The 16,824-nt window shown below is 55.1% G+C and overlaps 1 protein-coding gene across 3 annotated transcripts in view; it reads right to left on the reverse strand.

The window, feature by feature from the left end:
• Positions 1-15,034, reverse strand: part of PKNOX2 (PBX/knotted 1 homeobox 2) — a 254,297-nt gene extending 239,263 nt beyond the window's left edge. For all 3 annotated transcript variants that reach the window (XM_073808010.1, XM_073808011.1, XM_033861842.2), the window contains exon 1: positions 14,950-15,034. The gene's annotated coding sequence lies outside the window, so the exon portion shown is untranslated. The remainder of the gene's footprint in view (positions 1-14,949) is intronic.
• Positions 15,035-16,824: the final 1,790 nt, after the last annotated feature.

The raw sequence follows: 16,824 nt of genomic DNA on the forward strand, positions 1-16,824 counted from the left end.
TCTGGTCAGCTGTTAAATCAGAGAGTTGTTCAGAGACTTAGCTCCTCCCAATCCTGACATTTCAGAGAAAGGAAAAAGCATCTTTTTTTTTTTTTTTTTTTTTTTTGCGGTACTGGGGCCTCTCACTGTTGCGGCCTCTCCTGTTGCGGAGCACAGGCTCCGGACGCACAGGCTCAGCGGCCATGGCTCACGGGCCCAGCCGCTCCGCGGCATGTGGGATCTTCCCGGACTGGGGCACGAACCCGTGTCCCCTGCATCGGCAGGCGGACTCTCAACCACTGCGCCACCAGGGAAGCCCGGAAAAAGCATCTTTGAATGAACCTAACCTAACAAATCATTTCTCTGCAATCAGTTCCCCTCACTCATTCATTCATTCCACAAACACTGGGCTTTTTTCACTATATGCAAAAGCACTATTCTGGATTACAGCTGTGAAAAAGAAGAGACAAAATCTGATAATTACAGGAGAAAAATAAAGGGGGTGGGGAGAGCCAGGGATGGGAGAAAAGGAACTTCATTTTAGATAGGACCTTCAGGGAAGGCCTCAGAGAGATGATGACATCAGAGCAGGTACCTGGAAAAACCAAGGGAGTGAGTCAGGCAGACACCTGGGAAAGAGAGCTCCAGGCAGAGGGAAGAGCCAGTGCAAAAGCCCTGAGGGAGGAGCATGCCTGACCCCTCCAGGTACCACAAGGTGGGGGGGGGGGCGGGGTAAGGGCGGCTGGAGCAGCGAGGGAGGAAGACAGCGAGAGGAGCTGGAATGGGGAGGTAGGGATTCAGCCACAGTGAGGACTTTGGCTTTTATTCAATGATGCATCCATATCATTAAGGCTTTGACAGAAATGAATTTGACACTGTTCAGTTATATGATGAATTTGTTCATTTTTCGCCTCTCCACCACGGACCTGCAATCTATTTATGATTTTTATTATTATTACTTTCGTTTCTGTTTCTCTTTCCAGGCCTATAGCCAAGCTTTAGCCTGGTCTCCACATCAGAATTTCAGCCTGGGTCGTCCCACCTCTCCTGAAGGTGCTGCCTGGTCCAGATCAGGCTCCTGTACTCTTTCCCAAGCTCTTCCAAGGTGTCCCTCCGACCTGTCAGTCTGCCCTGTCCCCCTTGCCATCCATCAACCCCTTCCTCTCTCCCCAGGGCCTTCACACCGACTGTCCCCCGCACACACACACACCCTGGAATACTCTTTGCTTCCTTCTTTATTCACTTATGTCCTCCTCTCCCTTCAGGTCTCAGCTCAAACTTCTCTTCCACAGAGACCCCTCCCTGCTCTCTCTAAATAAAATCTCCTATTTAAATGCTCTCATAGTTTCATGTTCTTCCCTTCAAAGCTCTTGTTACACGTGTTTTCTCAAATTTATTTGTATGACTTTTTTTTTAAATTAATGCCTCTCTTCTCCATCCCCCTGTAAACTCTATCAGGATAGAGGCTATGACTGTTTTTGATCCTTTCTAGCCCAGGCACCAAGACAATGCCTGGCATACACTCAAGGTGCCCAATAAATACTGGAAGAATAACTGAATGAGAGAATAAGTGAGTGCCCTAGGCCCCCGGGTTACTGGCACCCTGGAGGCAGAAGGCCAGCCAGCTCAGGCCTCTTTGGAGGCCCTGTGGGCGTGGTCAGAGCTCTGAACTCAGTGGTGAGCGGGCAGGCTGGGAGGGGAAAGGACCTGAGCCCACAGAGCCCCTGTGCCCACACTGGGCACTTACCTGGGTTATCTCATTTCATTGTCATGGCCGCCACTTGAGTTGAGAATTACTATCCCATCTTACAGCTGAGACAACTGAGCTCAGGAAGTAAGTTTCTCTAGGTCATATTGTAAGCATGTCTATAGTCAGACCTAGTCTTCCTAATTCCAAAGTCTATGCTCTTTCTGCTCTGCCCCAACGGCACTGGCCTGGGCAGTTTCTAACCCAGCTTTGCCACTGATTTCCTGTGTGACCTTAGGCAAGTTACTGCCCTCTCTGAGCCTCAATTTCTCCATATATAAAATACAGAGGTTGGAATAGATGTCTTATCCCCTTTCCAGTTCTGAGATTTCTGAGACGTTAAGATTCTATGCTTCTAAATTTATAAACTCACATAATGGGTGCTAAAGTACCTAGCTCAAGGTCAAGCACATAGCAGATACTTCATAAGTGTTCATTCCTCCCTCCCATCCTCTCAATTCCCTGTTTCAAAGAGTCCCTGCTTTGCAGCCCTCCCAAGGCCACCTATGCTGCCCTGGTTACCCCAGGAGCCCCAGAGCACTGCGCCTCCCCGCCACTCTCCTCGCCCCACCTTCAGGAAAGCCTCGCACGCTCTGACATCCATGCCTCCAGCTGTGCTCCCCAGAGAGGCCACGCCTCCTTGCACCCACTCCCTCCTGCCTCCTGAAGGGGAACTCTGGTCTGTGTCCAGCACTGTAGAGAAGGAAACGGCGGGAAAGGAACCCACGCATCCTGAGCACCTAGTACCAGAGACTAGACCAGGCTCACTGAACGCCTGCAAAGAGCCTTTGTCCTCCCCATTTCACAAAAGGGAAGAAACTCAGGCTCAAGGAGGTTAGGAAATTGCCCAAGATCACACATCCAGCCTGTGGCAGAAGCAGGGCTTAACCCCTACCTGTCTAACCCCGAGGCAGATACACCTTGCCAGCCCAGGGGATGCCGATGCCTCGGGGCAAAGGTCCATCCTGTACCACCAGCTATTCCCTTGCAAGCACCTTTTTGTTCACATCTGTGTAACTTTGAATTTACAGCCCTAGTGACTTAAGCCCATCAATCTCTGTCTAGCCGCCCCCTCCTGCCTCTCCTCATTGTCCCCTCCAAAGTACCAGACTACAAAATATTCATAAGTTGTCCCCAGTGTTTCCAAAAGGATGGCATGGCCTCAGCCACCGCATCAAGGAAATAAGTCACGAGGTTTACTCCATCCCCTCTAGCGGAAGAGGCCGGGTCTTCCAATAAACATAGTCCTCCCGACGGTACCAAGAAAGAAGGGTGAGCCTTCCCCCCCAGCTCACAGCTGCTGCCCATGAGGGCTTTCCAGAAATCAGAGTCAGGTAAGACGTCTTGAACGTCAACATCACCGGGCACCCCCGGATACGATCAGGGCCCTAGCTTTGGAAGAATAGGCAAGGGATGCCCGCATTTTCTAAAGGCTCCTCCTGAAAGCTTTGCCCTGGAGGAGTGCAGTAGTACACGTTGGGAGGATGGGGCTGTGTGGGAACAGCGTCAGCTGTGCTCTTTGAAGCAGCCTGGACAGGAAACTCAGGTGAGAGCAAAATCCCTGGCTGGCTGTTTCTGGTGCCCACTGTCTTTCTCTCGCCTTGTTCTGCCCTTGCCTGGGATGGAAAAGGAGGCTCTAGGGAAGGAGGGGTTGGCCAGCTCTCTCTCTGGGAAGGGTCTCCTCTGAGCATGAGGTCAGGTGAAGCCAGCCGATGGTGACTAGAATCCTCACCAGCTCCCCGCAAACTTCAGCCTGAACCTCGTGTCCCCAGGAGGCCCTCCAGACCCCCAGAGGATGTACACCCCCTGGCTATACTCTCGTGGCTTACTGGACTTCTCCCCTTATCATGGTTTCACTAAGTACCCACAGAATTTGAATGCCCATCTCCCCCCAGCAGACTGTGAACTCTGCCAGCAGGGAGCCCGTCTGCCTAGTTCACGGTCGTATCCCCATCCCCAGCACCTCCGCCAGGTCTGACATGTACGAGGTGCTCAGTAAAAATCTATGGAATGAATGTTACCCACGGGGCGGAACCCATGGCCTGGTGCGGGCTGACGGGACCTGGCAGAGGCCAACCCCCGACACCAGGCCCCAGAAGACCCCTGCACTGGACTAGACGGGACAGCCACTGGCACGTTGTAGGCACACAATTCAGGTCTGTCTCTATGCCAGAATCTGGAAAACCACCTGGGGGCGCCATTCACACCCCAGCCATGGGGCAGGCGTGACAGGCCATCCTGCCAGCTTTCAGTCACTTAAACAAGGTTGTCATCGCTCTGTGAGTGAGCACGAGAGGTGGTGTGTGTTTGTGTGTGTGCTCGACTCCAAACTAATAAGAAATAGAGTCTGCGCCAACCGATGTTCTCCCCAGCACGTTACACGCGAGGCACAGTGTAGGTGCTTTCATTTCTGTTTATATAACGTGCGTAACACATCCTTGTCCACTAACTCACATGGTCCACAGCCCTGGCAGTAGGCGCTGTCACCACCATTTACTGAGGAGGACAGTGGGGTCAGCGGTGAGCGTATGGCTGGGTCACGGCTCAAACCCAAGGCTCTGGCTTGCTTGGCACCGGCCTGCCTCAGTCGTGCTCCTTGTCGCACCGCAATCTCATCACCCGTGACGTGCCCAGGCCGCAGCCCTGTGTCTTACACTGAGCTTGCTGTGACCTGCAGCAGGGGGTCTGGCGTGGGAGGGAGATGGAGCAAGAAAGCAGCAAGCAAGCCTGCAACTTTCCCCCAAACACGCGTCTCCCTAGAGCAGGCAGCGAACTGGGCTGGAAAGACCACGGATCCAGGTGGACACCGACCCAGCTGCGCGACCTGGGTAAATTCTCTCACCCACTCTGAACTCCCCTTGCTTTCTCACATTCCATGACCAGATAAAATAAAGAGCGAGAGCTGCCGGCACCCGGTGAAGGAGTGTCCATTCCTCTGTGGCCTTGGGCAGCTCCTCAGAAATCACAGGGCTCAAGAACAATCCTTTTCTTCCCTTGATCTACGTGCCAGGTGGCAGCCCATCTCCTCCCTCCCCGGAAGGGTCCAGGCCCACTGTGGTCAGGCAGCACCGCCAGCACCAGGACTCTGCAGAAAGAAAGCCCTGCCGGCAGCTAATGGCACTGCCCAGAGTCCAGCCTGCGAAGGCAGTTCTCTCTCCATCTCTCCCTCCCAAAGCCAATGGAGATGACTTTGAAAAGTATTCCAGGAGACCAGATGTCCAGCTTGGAAAGGGGTTTTCCCAGCAATCTGGGAGTCAGCAGGAGGTAGCACCCTGCCCCCATCTTGTTGCCACTAAGAGGCTCTCATGAACGGGATGCCTTCCCAAGGAGAGCTGTGCCAGTGCAAGGAACGGTCACTTTCCCTGGGAATGGCCTCCAGGGAAGGCTGGGGAATCCTGTCGAGCTCTTTGGCTCTCCTCCAGATTAGACTCACACATGAGGGTCCCCAGGGGTCTGCCGCCCCCCTGTGTGTCTAGCTCTCTCCTCCCAGAGCTGGGAGAGGCCTAGGAGGAGAGGGGCCACGAGACGAGCTCCCATCGTGGCAGCAGAACAAGACCACCACTTCCACCGGGGCCACGGGAGAGCAGCAGACTTGAGCTCCCAAACCACTGGGCTCTCCTGCTTGACTTCTGTCCGCCTGGTCCTCCTGGAGACTGCAGGACTCAGAAAGGCCCCCCCTCAGCAGGCGCTCCCCCAGCCCCTGCACCCACACAAGGGACGCCCAGCTGCCATTAAATCTACTCTCCCCACCCCCTCGCTCACTCAGAGTGAGGCAGGTCCTACCACTATGGGCCAGACGTCCCCTGGTGCCTCACCACCTTTTCCTGATCCAGGTGCCTGGTGGTCTGGAGCACACACCTTAGCACGTAGAGCCCATAGAGTCCCAGAATAGTAGATCCGGAAGGGGCCTTGAAGATAATCTCATCTAACCTCTTCCTTGTATGAAATGAGGATGCTAAGATTAAGAGAAGTTAAGAGATGTGTCAGAGGTCACACGGGAGAGGCCCCGAGCCCCATACAGCACACAGCTGGGCATTCACTGAATAGTGGGCTCAGGCCCCGCTCGTTGATGGATGGAAGGACCGCCAGGGAGGGCTCGGGAGTGAGAACAAGCACCTGTCACCACGAGGCCCTGGGAGCACAGCCGAAGTCTCTCTGGGCTGCTTCTCTCTGCCTCTGACCTGGAATTGAACTCACAACCCACACAGAGCAGGGCCTCACCTGAGAAAGGGCAGGGACAGCCCTGGACTCCCGGCTTAGCACAGGCCTGAGAATAGAGCAGTGCTCAGTGACAAGGGACCACGGAGTGAGGGCTGCGACAGGGACCTCTGGGGTGGGGCTCGCTCCCCCTGCTCCGTCTCGGACCCCCTGCGCCACCCTGGACTCGGCCTACTCGGAGTCAGCAGGTCCTGCCAAAAATGGGCTCAGTGTTCCCTGGTGTCCGTCACGATGGAGAGCCGGAGGACCACGGGTATAGCCCCAGGACGCTCTCTGCACCCCGGCTGTGGGCCGGCTTCCAGCCTGGGTAGCAGACGGAGGCAGGGAGTTGGCCCTGCAGCTCTGCCACTGCCCCACTGCCACTACCCCACCTCCCTGCCCGAAATCCACCTCCTCCTCTCTGTGCTGACCAGCCCAGCCCTCCCGTAACCAAAAGCTCTGTGGAAGTGAAAAAAAATAGATCTTCTAGGTTTGGGTTTCCGTAACAGCCCGTAGGTCTCTGCAGAGTTTGCCAACCTGGACCGGCCACTTCAGCCACTCTCTGAGCCCAGGTTCCTCCCACTCGTAAAGTGATACAACAACTGCTTCACACTTCACCTACTTCACAAAGTTGAGAGGCTCAAAAGGGAGAGCGCATGAGAATGTTCTTTATTAGGAAAGAAAACTAATATTCACCATGAGCACTTACAGATACTTTCTTCTAGAGTGTTCACAGCGGTCCTGCGTGCTCCATATTATTACTATCCTAACTAGGTAAGACAATTGTGGCTCAGAGAGGTTCAGCAATGTGCCCAAGGACACACAGCTTAGTCATAGTAGAACCAGGCTCAGAACCCAGAATGTGACTCCAAAGCCAGTGTTCCTTCTTCCAACACCACACCGTCTCAACAAAAGAAGCAAACAGTGCTTTTTATGAAAAAGCCACTGAGTCTTCAGACAAAATGCTGCCCTCGTGGAGCCGCCCCTACTGCTAGACTTGCCCATTTGCCCTGGGAAGGCCATCGGTCAAGTCAAGACCAACTCCCCACTGTCTTGAGAGACCCTACAACACAAGGGCACCCGAGGGCCGAGCCCTCACAGCCCCTGCCTTGGCGACCGAATGCCATCATGATACTTGTTGGTTTTGTGGTCGGACGGTGGTTCCAACGACTGTCTGTTCGTGAACCAATCCAATTTGAGGAAACACAAAATCACGGAACTGTGGGCTGAAGGGGGCCTCTGAGAGCAAGTTCCAGCTCCTCCTTGGACGGCTGAAGAAACTGACCTCCACAGGTCAGTCACGTGTTGTAGGTCACACAGCAAGTCAATGGCCAAGTCCGGAGCGGAATCCACTGTCCCTGATTCCCAGTCGGAATCCCTGTTCTCCACATCCCAACCGCTCTGACGTCGGTCAGCTTCGCAGCCCCCGAGAGGGCCGGGTGTGGGGCCTACAGTCTCTGCTCTCTCGGCTTAGGAAGAGCAGGGATAGCAGGTGAGAGGGGAGTATCACAGTCAGCGATGAAATGAGTTGGCCGGCCTCCTGCACTAAATCATAAGCCTGAGTTCTGCGCATCGAAAGGTCACCGTGTGAAAGCAGCGCGCCTCCAACAGGGAGGCCTGGGAGGTTCTCCTGAGGCAGTGGTGGCCCCTTCTGGCCCCCTGGCCGTGGTCAGAGGAGGCTGAACTCTTCACGCTGCCCCCCAGCCATCGCCATGACAGCACCAGAGCACCTTGACCTGGACAGGCTCATGTTCGCCCCTCCCCCTCCAGCCCCGCTGAGAGCTCCCCTCCGCTCTGTCCCCATCACTCGGCAGCCTCCCATCCCACTTTTGCCTCCTTTGGTTAACGATTGATTTCTGCCTTCTTTGCTTTTCACCTCAGTGCGTGTGCACAGCATCTCTCATGCATTGGTGTGTAAGTCTGTCCTCGCCCAAATTGCACAGTCCCTGAGGACAGGGTCTGTGTCCCTGTCCGAAGTCTGTGTGCAGCGCACAGCACACGGTTGTTTGTTCAACACTTGCTGATGTGCCAGTAACCTGTGGAAGGCCTGGGCCATGTCCTGGGGGAGGAGAAAGCCAGGGGAAGGGAGGCTGGATATGTACCAACTGGAGAGGAAACCCACTGAGCCTGCCCTGGGTGCCAGACGCTGTGCTCGCACTTTCCAGACACTCTCTCCACAATCCTATGAGCTACGTGCTTTTATTTCCCACTTTACAGTTGGGGAAACTGGATCAAAGATGTTAAGCAACTTGTCTAAATCCACACAATTAGGTAACTAGTAGAAGGAGACTTTCAGTGCAGGTTTTATCTGATGCTAAGCCCACACTCTGCACTTGTCTTAGCGCGCAGGCTCCTTGAGGACAGGGACTTGGTGGTTACACGTGTTTGTTCCGTTTGCTTTTGCTGCTGTATCCTCAACGCCTAGGACTGTGCCAGGCACAGAGGAGACACTCTCTACATAGTTGCTGAACGAAGGAACAAAGGAATGGATGGATACCATGCTGCATCTCCCTAGCAGGACAGAGCAAGGGATTCTGATGCCAGGTTACTGGTTCCTCTATTTCCAGGAATCTTGGACAACTGTGTTCCTCTCTCCACCCAGAAAAATAATCCAATAAACTAAGGATCCTCCAAAGGCCACGTGGCGGATGGCTGGGTTAACTAGGCATGGGATGGGGCTGGCAGGGGATTGGGGGGGAGGTAGAAGCATAAGCTGAACACAAAAGGCTGGACAATGTGAGGGATTTAAAAGGTTCTCAGTGCCCTGTGACCTGCTGATTCGGGGCCACTCTCCGGCCCCTTTGGGCCTGACCCTCCTCCCCCACCAGGCACCCCACTGCCTTGACTGAGCTGTACTGAAATTGGCCACATTCCTATTGAGCAAAGAAACTAACAGTTACACCACCCACTCCGGCCCCATCTGAACCCTCCAGAGTCTGCTCTGGGCCCTAGGGCTAGCCGCTTTTCTCCACATTCCAGCCAAAAATAATATAAGAACGAAGCTGTTTGGCGGAGACTTAATCTAATCTTCATTGCTTCAGTTTTAAAATATCCTGCCTGGTTTAGGGTTTCTTATTACACACAGGGATGTGTTTTTAGTGAGATAGGTCTTAGCAGAACCGTCCTTCTTGTAATTAGAAACCCAGGCAGGCAGGGCCTGCAGCGAGCCATCCAAGCCAAACAGCAGACCCCCGTCAAGACAACACGTTGGCAGCAAGCTCTTCCCGAGCTGCCCGAGGGCTTGGTTCTTCCTCACTCCTGGGGGATCAGTACCGAGGAAAAGCCGAGCTCTAGTTGAAGGGCTGTGCCTTCCAACTCCCTCCACCCTCATCCTGTGTGTCCCAGCTCTCACCCCTGATCAGACTGGAAATTAAGATGCTGCCCAAGACTGCTGGAGAAGTATATGCGGAGGAAAAAATTACCCCAAGAAGTCCCCCTCAACGATGAGGGAGAACTAAAGGCAAGCATTCCACTGGAGCCTGTCTCCAGTATCAGGGATAGCTTTAAAAACTCAGGCGCCGGAACGGAAGGAGGCTCCAAGTGCGTATACACTTTTGTATAACTGCCGGGTGTAACTTCTCGGGCTTTCTGGCCCAGAATCTGCTTTGATCTGCCAGCATGGAGACTGCTAAGTGAGGTTCAAGCGGCGGCTAGCTCCAGACCAACGCCCATCCCCCCCCAGCCCTAGCCCGACCAGATGTCACACACCAGTCCGGGCTGTGGCCTCTTCTTCCCCATGACATAAAGGGAAGAGGCCGCATTTCTGACCAGTCAGATTCTGTGTTCATCTGATGCATGAGAGCTAGTCCAGGTAGCACGGCTGGGAATCAGCATGCTGGTTCCCCCAGCTCCAGCTTAACTGCCTCTCCTGGAAAAGTGCAGGTGCATTTTGGAATCACAGCAGGGACTTCAAATTCTAGGATATAAGAAAGGCAGGAGTTTAGCCCCTTCACCCAAGTCTAAGGACTCCTGAGAGTTGTGGGGAAAGGCTCTGGGGCCAGGCAGGGCAAGAAGACACAGTGAAGAAAATGACTTTGCTGCTCAGAAGCCTCCTCTCTCCCATTTCCTTTATTATTTAAGTGCAGGATTCAGGCAGCAGTCACTCCTCAGAGCCTAATGAGGAATTCATGTGACACATTCCACTTCACAGATGAAGAAACCGAGATCAGGAAGCTAACTGACCCACTGTAGTCATGAAGCCAGAGAGTCACAGGGTATAAAACTGCCAGGTCCCCAAACTCCAGCCGAAACGCTACTCAGCATGCTGACCTGCCCGCCTTGATTATCTCCTTCCTCCCTTTCCCACCAGGTATTAGATTTAATTAAATTAGCAGATCCCCATCACAACAAGCCTGCCCACGCAGCCTGGACGGAACCCAGCCAGTGCAGCTCCTCCTTCTAAATCCTGCTTCTCAACATAATTCAATCTTCAATAAGTCACGGATCTCATGTGAAGTGTTTTATACAGAGCATGTTGTGTTGGCTAGAATCAAGGCTGATGGTGGCTCACGATGATTTCACTTCCCATGGAACTTCCTCTGTGGCATCATTTTCACCCTCTCCATACTCTGATCTGCATTTTGTTTGATCCAGACACTCTGCTTCGCATGCCAGCACCTCAGGCAATTGCATCACACATTTATATATATCTTACAGCATCGCTGTCCTGGTGCCACGGGAAAAAGGAAAACTTATAACAGCGTTTCTCACCTTCCGCGAGCTAATTTAGAAATTGTGCTCCAAATTAAATAAATCGGGAACAAAAGTTTGAAATTGGAGATAGAATTTCGGGGGTGGGGGACGCTAAATAAATAGCAAGGAAATCTTGCAACATGTTGGAGGCCTATACATTTTATAGGTTGTTTCTTTAATAAAAACAAATTCAGTTGCTAATAACAGTATTATGAAGCCGCTAACATTTAAAAATCTAATTTGGCCTGCTCTGCTGCTGTTTCTGTTGCACATTGCATTCACCCAGGGTAAGGAAGGCAGGTTGAGGGGTTTCGTTTGGTTTCTAAACCAGGCTAATAGAGAGCCCTTTAAAACCCAGCCTTTTTTGCTTTCTAGGCAAGCCTTGGTCCCTAATGAGTTACAGCCCCAGGTTGGAGATGGACATAGCAGAAAGAAATTTAACACACACCCTGGTGCACCCGTAAAACTCAAGGCCAAGGGAGAGGAGGTATGTTTCCAGTTAGGCTAGAACTCCGTGAATTCAGGATTCTCCACTCACAAGACAGTAATTCTCCTTATTTCATCACTAACTTACTTCAAATGTGTTTATACAATTTATTGCTACTGAACTTCCAGGCAACTGGTGTAGAGTTAATGAAACCCAGCTTGGAGAAGCTTTGAGCTTTGAACAACTAACCACAGTTTAAATGGTTATGACATGCGGTCAAAGCCACAGCCCAGCCCCACTGCAGTTTCTGTGTTAGGACCTAGTTAAAAACCTTGTCATCTCACCTTTGGTGCCAAATCAATTGAAAGAAGGAAAAAGCCTTCCATGTTTCTTCTCAAGGTTCCCAGCCTTTCTCCCTGACATTTTAACACATCTATCTCACTGAATGCAAGGCAAAGCCTCTCCCCCAGTCCTGAGTAAATATTTTAGTTGCAGTTTGAATGGGCAGCCAGTTGAAAGCCTAAAATCCAGTTTGAGTTTAATAGAACAGGGTCAGGCCTACATAAAGCAATGTGGAGAGGAGGTGTCAGGGGTAGGCACCAAGCAACCTTTAAAATCAGACTCAGTGAAAGTCCAAAAGGCAATACAGGAAGGTACAGATGGTACTGGACTGGAAAAGAAGTGAACTCGTCTTTTCGAATGACTTGGACATTGATTTTTATTAATCCTCGTTGCCATACAGCCTCCTCCCCCAAGCTCTGTCCATGTGGGAACTCCAGGATGCTCCCTCTTTTTAAACAGGCCCATTTTGGAAGAGTAAAGGGGAGGTACTGGATTGCCAGTGCTGCACAATAAAAGCCCTTTTTGAAAGCAGCACTTTCATTAACTTAAAGCAATCTATAGACTTAAAAGCAGAGAGCAGTAAACTCCCAGAAAGGCTCATAAAACAGCCAGTCTCAAGTTGGGTACACTTCAGTGCAATTTGCACAAGGCATTTTACTGTGTGCGGTGGCCGGGCCCATCTCCCTCCGGTAACCCCCTGCCCCTTATTCTGAGCAGCTTCTATTTCTCTGGGCTTGCATGCCTTTAGCGCTCACAAAGGGGAAGCGGTGACCGCGGAGTCTCCGTGGGGTCACGGCTCGCTCCCGCCCTCAGGCTCTCGGCGGGAGAGGGAGAGCACAAATTCCAAGCCTGCAAAACAACAGCCTCGGAGCTCCGCCGCTGGGCGGTCGCCGCGCCCCGGGCCGCCGCGGCCACTCATGGGTCGAGAGCCTTCTGCGTCCCGGAAGCGCCGTCTGGCTGCCCCAGAGAAGGGTGCGAGGGCTGCGGAGGGCTGGGAGGGTGGGTTCGCGACTGCAAAGGAGAAATTGCATATCTTCCTCCCGTTCACCCACCCTCCCCGGCCAACAGGCTCTGCTTCCCTAGCCGCCCGAGGGATAACCTCCCTGCCGAGTGGGGACTTCTCTCCCACCGCCGAGCTAGGCCGGAGCCAAGCGGGGTGCAGCTCGAGTGGAAGATCACGAGCCCAAAGACTGGAGACCCTCCCTACCTTCCCCGCAAGTTCCTGAAGCCTCGGGAAGGCCAGAATGGCAGGGCAGGCAGGAGGGCTAGGGACTAAGGCTTTGCGCAATATAGCTTGTGTTTGGACACCATCATTTTCTCAGATTTGGGGAGGAGGAGATAGTCTAAATTTGCCTAAAATGCTAAGCTTTAGGTTTCCACTAATTGGAAAATATTTCAACACGCTGGAGGAGTCCCGGGACAAGTGTGGTAAAGGCAAGGGACCCCGAGTTCGCCCCTTTCCCAGGCGGAACGTCGCACCGGCGGCCCGGCTTGTGGGCTTCCGGGCCGGGCCTGGGAGAAGTGCAGACAGCGCCTGCGGGTCAACAGCTGGCGGCTCCGGTCAGGGCTCCAGAGCCCGCCCTGCCCTCTGCCGCAGCCCGGACTCCCAGGGCTCGGCCTGACGCCTTCGCTGCTAGCGCCCCCCGCGCAGGCCGCGGCCCCTGCGGGCCACCGCACCCGCCCGGCCGCGCTGCGCCCGCAGACCCGAAGTGGCTTCCGGAGCCCGCCGAGCCGCCAGGGTCGGGTCCTCGGATCCACCCCGAGCCCTGCGAGGCTGCCCCGTCGCTTCGCCCAGAACATCCCTTCGATTTGTCCGCTTCCCGGAATCCTCCTAGGGCCGGGTCCAGCGCGCCTTAAGTCCTTTCCTCCAGATCCGCTTTTGGGGAGAAGCAGCAGGAATTCGGGACTCGCCTGCCATGGCTCCTATCAACTACTTTCATCGCCTACCTAAACGCTTTTCAACCCACTTAGCGTGGGGAGTCGCGCGCGCGACCCTCCCCAAATTCCAATTGCTTCAACCACCCCCACCCCCACCAAAGCCGTGAACCCCTGGCTAAATCCTAAAAACGCCACCAGTTCCTCCGATTCCAGCCTCAGATGTAACCCCGGGCCCCTAACTCCAGACGCCCCCCCCCCCACCCCGCTCTGGCCGGGGTATAGATTCGATCCCTAAGCTATTGAGCGGCCCTTCGATCCCGCTTCTGAAAACAGCTCGGTTCCTAAAATCCCAAACTCTAGCCTGGCCCTGAAGTCCAGCCCTAATGCACAACCACCTCCCACCCCCCGCCCCACTCCCAGTCCTAGCCCGGCTCTCCCCACCGCGCCGGAACCTCGGGCTCTCCCGCTGAGAGCCCCCGGAAAAGGCGGCACGCTTTGCTCGTTTCTTCCTCAGGATCTGGAGTCGGGAGAGCCCCGCACGCCTAACCCGAAAGAAACGCAAACTTTGCGCGGCAGACTCGGGACCCTGCCCCATCCCCCTCGGCTCTCTGCTTTGGGGCGCTTTCCTTCCCCCCCTCTTACGAACTCATGCCCCCGTTCTACAGCCAGGAGGGCTCCCTATTCCCGAACCTCGCCGAGGGCCCCTGCGCCTCCCTACACCTCGCCAAAGACTCCCAACAATCCGCGGAAAGCCAGTAACCCTACAAATTATGGCTCCTCCCGCGGGTAGGGTCCCTGAGCCCGGCCCCTGCGATCCCAGCTTGCCTGGCCCACAGCTTGTGCTCCGCTCTCCCCACGGATCCGCCTGCGAACCCCCACCCTGGCTCCCCAGGCCTGGCGGGACGCGGCCGCGGCTCCCGGACTCCAGGCACCCGGCCCGAGTCTGGGGCTGCTCCCGCTTCCCGCCGCTCGAAGGCAGCCCCAAGCTGCTGGCGCAGAGTAAGCGCCGGCCCAAAGGGCGCCCGAAGCCGGGAGAAAGAAAGCGAACCTGGAGCCGGCCCGCCGCTCCCAGCCTCGCCCGCGGAGCGCCCAGCCCCGAGCTGCCCGCACCGGGGCTCCGGCCCGCGCGCATGTCCCTACTCGGGTCCCCGGCGCTCCCAGCTCGCAGCTCCCCGCCCGCCCGCTACGGTGTCTTGGGCCCGCGGCGGTCCGAGTCGGCAGCCCCGCTCCTCGCACCCGCGGACAATGCGCGCCCGGCCACCGGCCCGAGTGGGTAGAGGCGGCGGCGGCGGGGCTGCGCGCTGGCCGGGCCCGGGCGCGGGCGGGCCGCGCGGCTCCGGCCGCCTCAGTCCCCGGCCTCGCCGCCACTCGCGCTGCTTCGCTCCGCGCTCTCCCGGCGCTTCCCCAGCTTCTCTGCACGCTCCCGCCGTCCCTCGCTGCTCTCTGCCTCCCTCCTCCCTGCTGCCTCCCTCTCTCTCCTCCCTGCTGCCTCCCTCTCTCCCTCTCTCCTCCTTGCCCTGTCGCAATGAATAATACTCTGGCTTGGGGACTGGAATAAAACACACGCGCTCTGAGGCAGCCGCCCGCAGCAGCAGCAGCCGCCGCCGCCGCCGCCGCCGCCGCCGCCGCCGCCGCGCCGCCGCCGCCTGCAAAAGCGTCTCTGACATGGAAATGAATGACAGCTTACCTGATGCCAATCTTCATCAGACTGACACCGGCGTGACAACACAGCCTATACTTCCCAGCACTGCTCGGGACGTCAGCGGCACAGGGACCCGCCCCCCGGAGCCCCCCCCTTCACACACCTCCCCTCTCCTCACTCCCCCTTTCTCCCCCCCCCACCCCCCACCCCCACCCCCACTCCCGGCCCCGGCCGCTTCTAAGTCGGAGCAGCCGCTGGAGTGTCTCCCTCTGCTGGAGGCTTTTCTAAGACGCCGGGCGCGGGCCTGCTCCAGCGGCCTGGGAGGCAGCAGAGCGCTGGAGAGACAGACTGCGAGGGGGCCTCGGACACAGGAACGCGGCGGACCCCCAAGGAGCTCGGGAAATCTGCCCTCGCCCCCCAGGCCAAGTCCTCCTCGGCAAACACCCGAGGCCGAGTTTCAAGACATCCTGGGCTCAGGGGCTGGAGATGAGGTGAAATTTTCTGTGGACCCCAAGAGAACTCCCCAGAAATTATGAAACTTAAAACTGGCAAGAAATCCTTCTCTCCACCACCACTCCTCCCCCACCCCTACCCCATTCCTGCCTGGCTGGCCTCATTTTTATGATTGCATTTGAATAATTCTCATTACCCTGGCCCCAGAAAAGTTGCTCAGGTGACACTCTGGTTAGTTATTCCTAGTCTCAAGGGCTTTCTGCTCTGGGCTTCCTGGGGCGTTTGGTTCACCGAGGGGTGACTGCAACGGTGGGGCAGAGGGACAGATAAAAAGGTGCAGAGGCTTTGTCAGTAAATCACCTCTTTGCAAATGCCGGGCAGGCCTGTTTTAAGCCACTGCTATTTTTATTCTAAAAAGTCGCAGAGGTCTGGGGGTCGGGTGGTGTAATATAAAGAGGGAGGCCGGCTGGGCGGTTTCAGCCTGGCCCTGCCAGGGTGATTTCCGGAGGGTGGGGGGGAATTCACCTAAGTGCCTTCTAGGAGGAAGACCAACGCAAGCATGTGTGGTCAGACATGTGCCTTCTTTCATTCCACAAAGATTACGGTCCTACTAAGTGAGTGCCAGGTGGAGACACCCAGCCACCTACAGATGCAGGCTTGCTTGCTTCCACAACTTAGCACATGGCTCTCTGCGTAAATGGACAAGAGAACCCCTTCTTCCCCCATGAAATTTGCTTCTTGCTCCCTGTAGGGGAGCCATTTCAGCCACAGTCAGCAGCGATTGATCCGATGACCCCAGACCAGGCAGGGGGCCTAGACAAAGACACTGATGTAAGCAAGGAAAGCAGAAAGTGAAATCCAAGCAGGCCAGGTTTTGGGTAAAGAATCTGACCCAAGAAGTTGAAGGCTGCCCCTTTGCTCTTTCCAGGCCTTTGGGTCATTCCTTGTCTGCCTTCTCACGGGCACGGATGAGAACCATTAGCTGTGGCTCAGAGGACACAGTTGAGACCTTTTTTGAATCACATCCCAGATACAGCAAATACTGTTTTTCCAGATCCTCCCAGTCCCCCCCAGATTCAACTTCCAAAGTTGCCTGTGGAAGAAACTTCACTGGAGCCCCCATCGTAAATGGAGTTCAATGCTCTCACCTTCACACAGAACCTCCGAAGACTTCACTATGTGTATTCATGTCACCCCAGCCTCTGATCTGTGGTCAGAAACTCTGGCTGCTGACAGCATAATCGCTATTATATATTATACATTGTATAATAATATAATAATAATGAATGCACTTGCCCTTTTTATGTAGTACAGAAGCAGCCAGATTCTCCAACCCAGAGGCTGGAGGTCAGGCTGCCATAAACTCTCAGAGGGAAGCCCTCTTCAGATACAGGAGGGGGAGGGGAGATCCAGTTGCCCTGGCCCAGGACGCCTGGAGAGAGGGTTTTCTCTCTTTCCCAGGACTCC

This window comes from Tursiops truncatus, chromosome 8, assembly GCF_011762595.2.
Source record: "Tursiops truncatus isolate mTurTru1 chromosome 8, mTurTru1.mat.Y, whole genome shotgun sequence".
In the NCBI taxonomy this organism is placed as follows: domain Eukaryota; kingdom Metazoa; phylum Chordata; class Mammalia; order Artiodactyla; family Delphinidae; genus Tursiops; species Tursiops truncatus.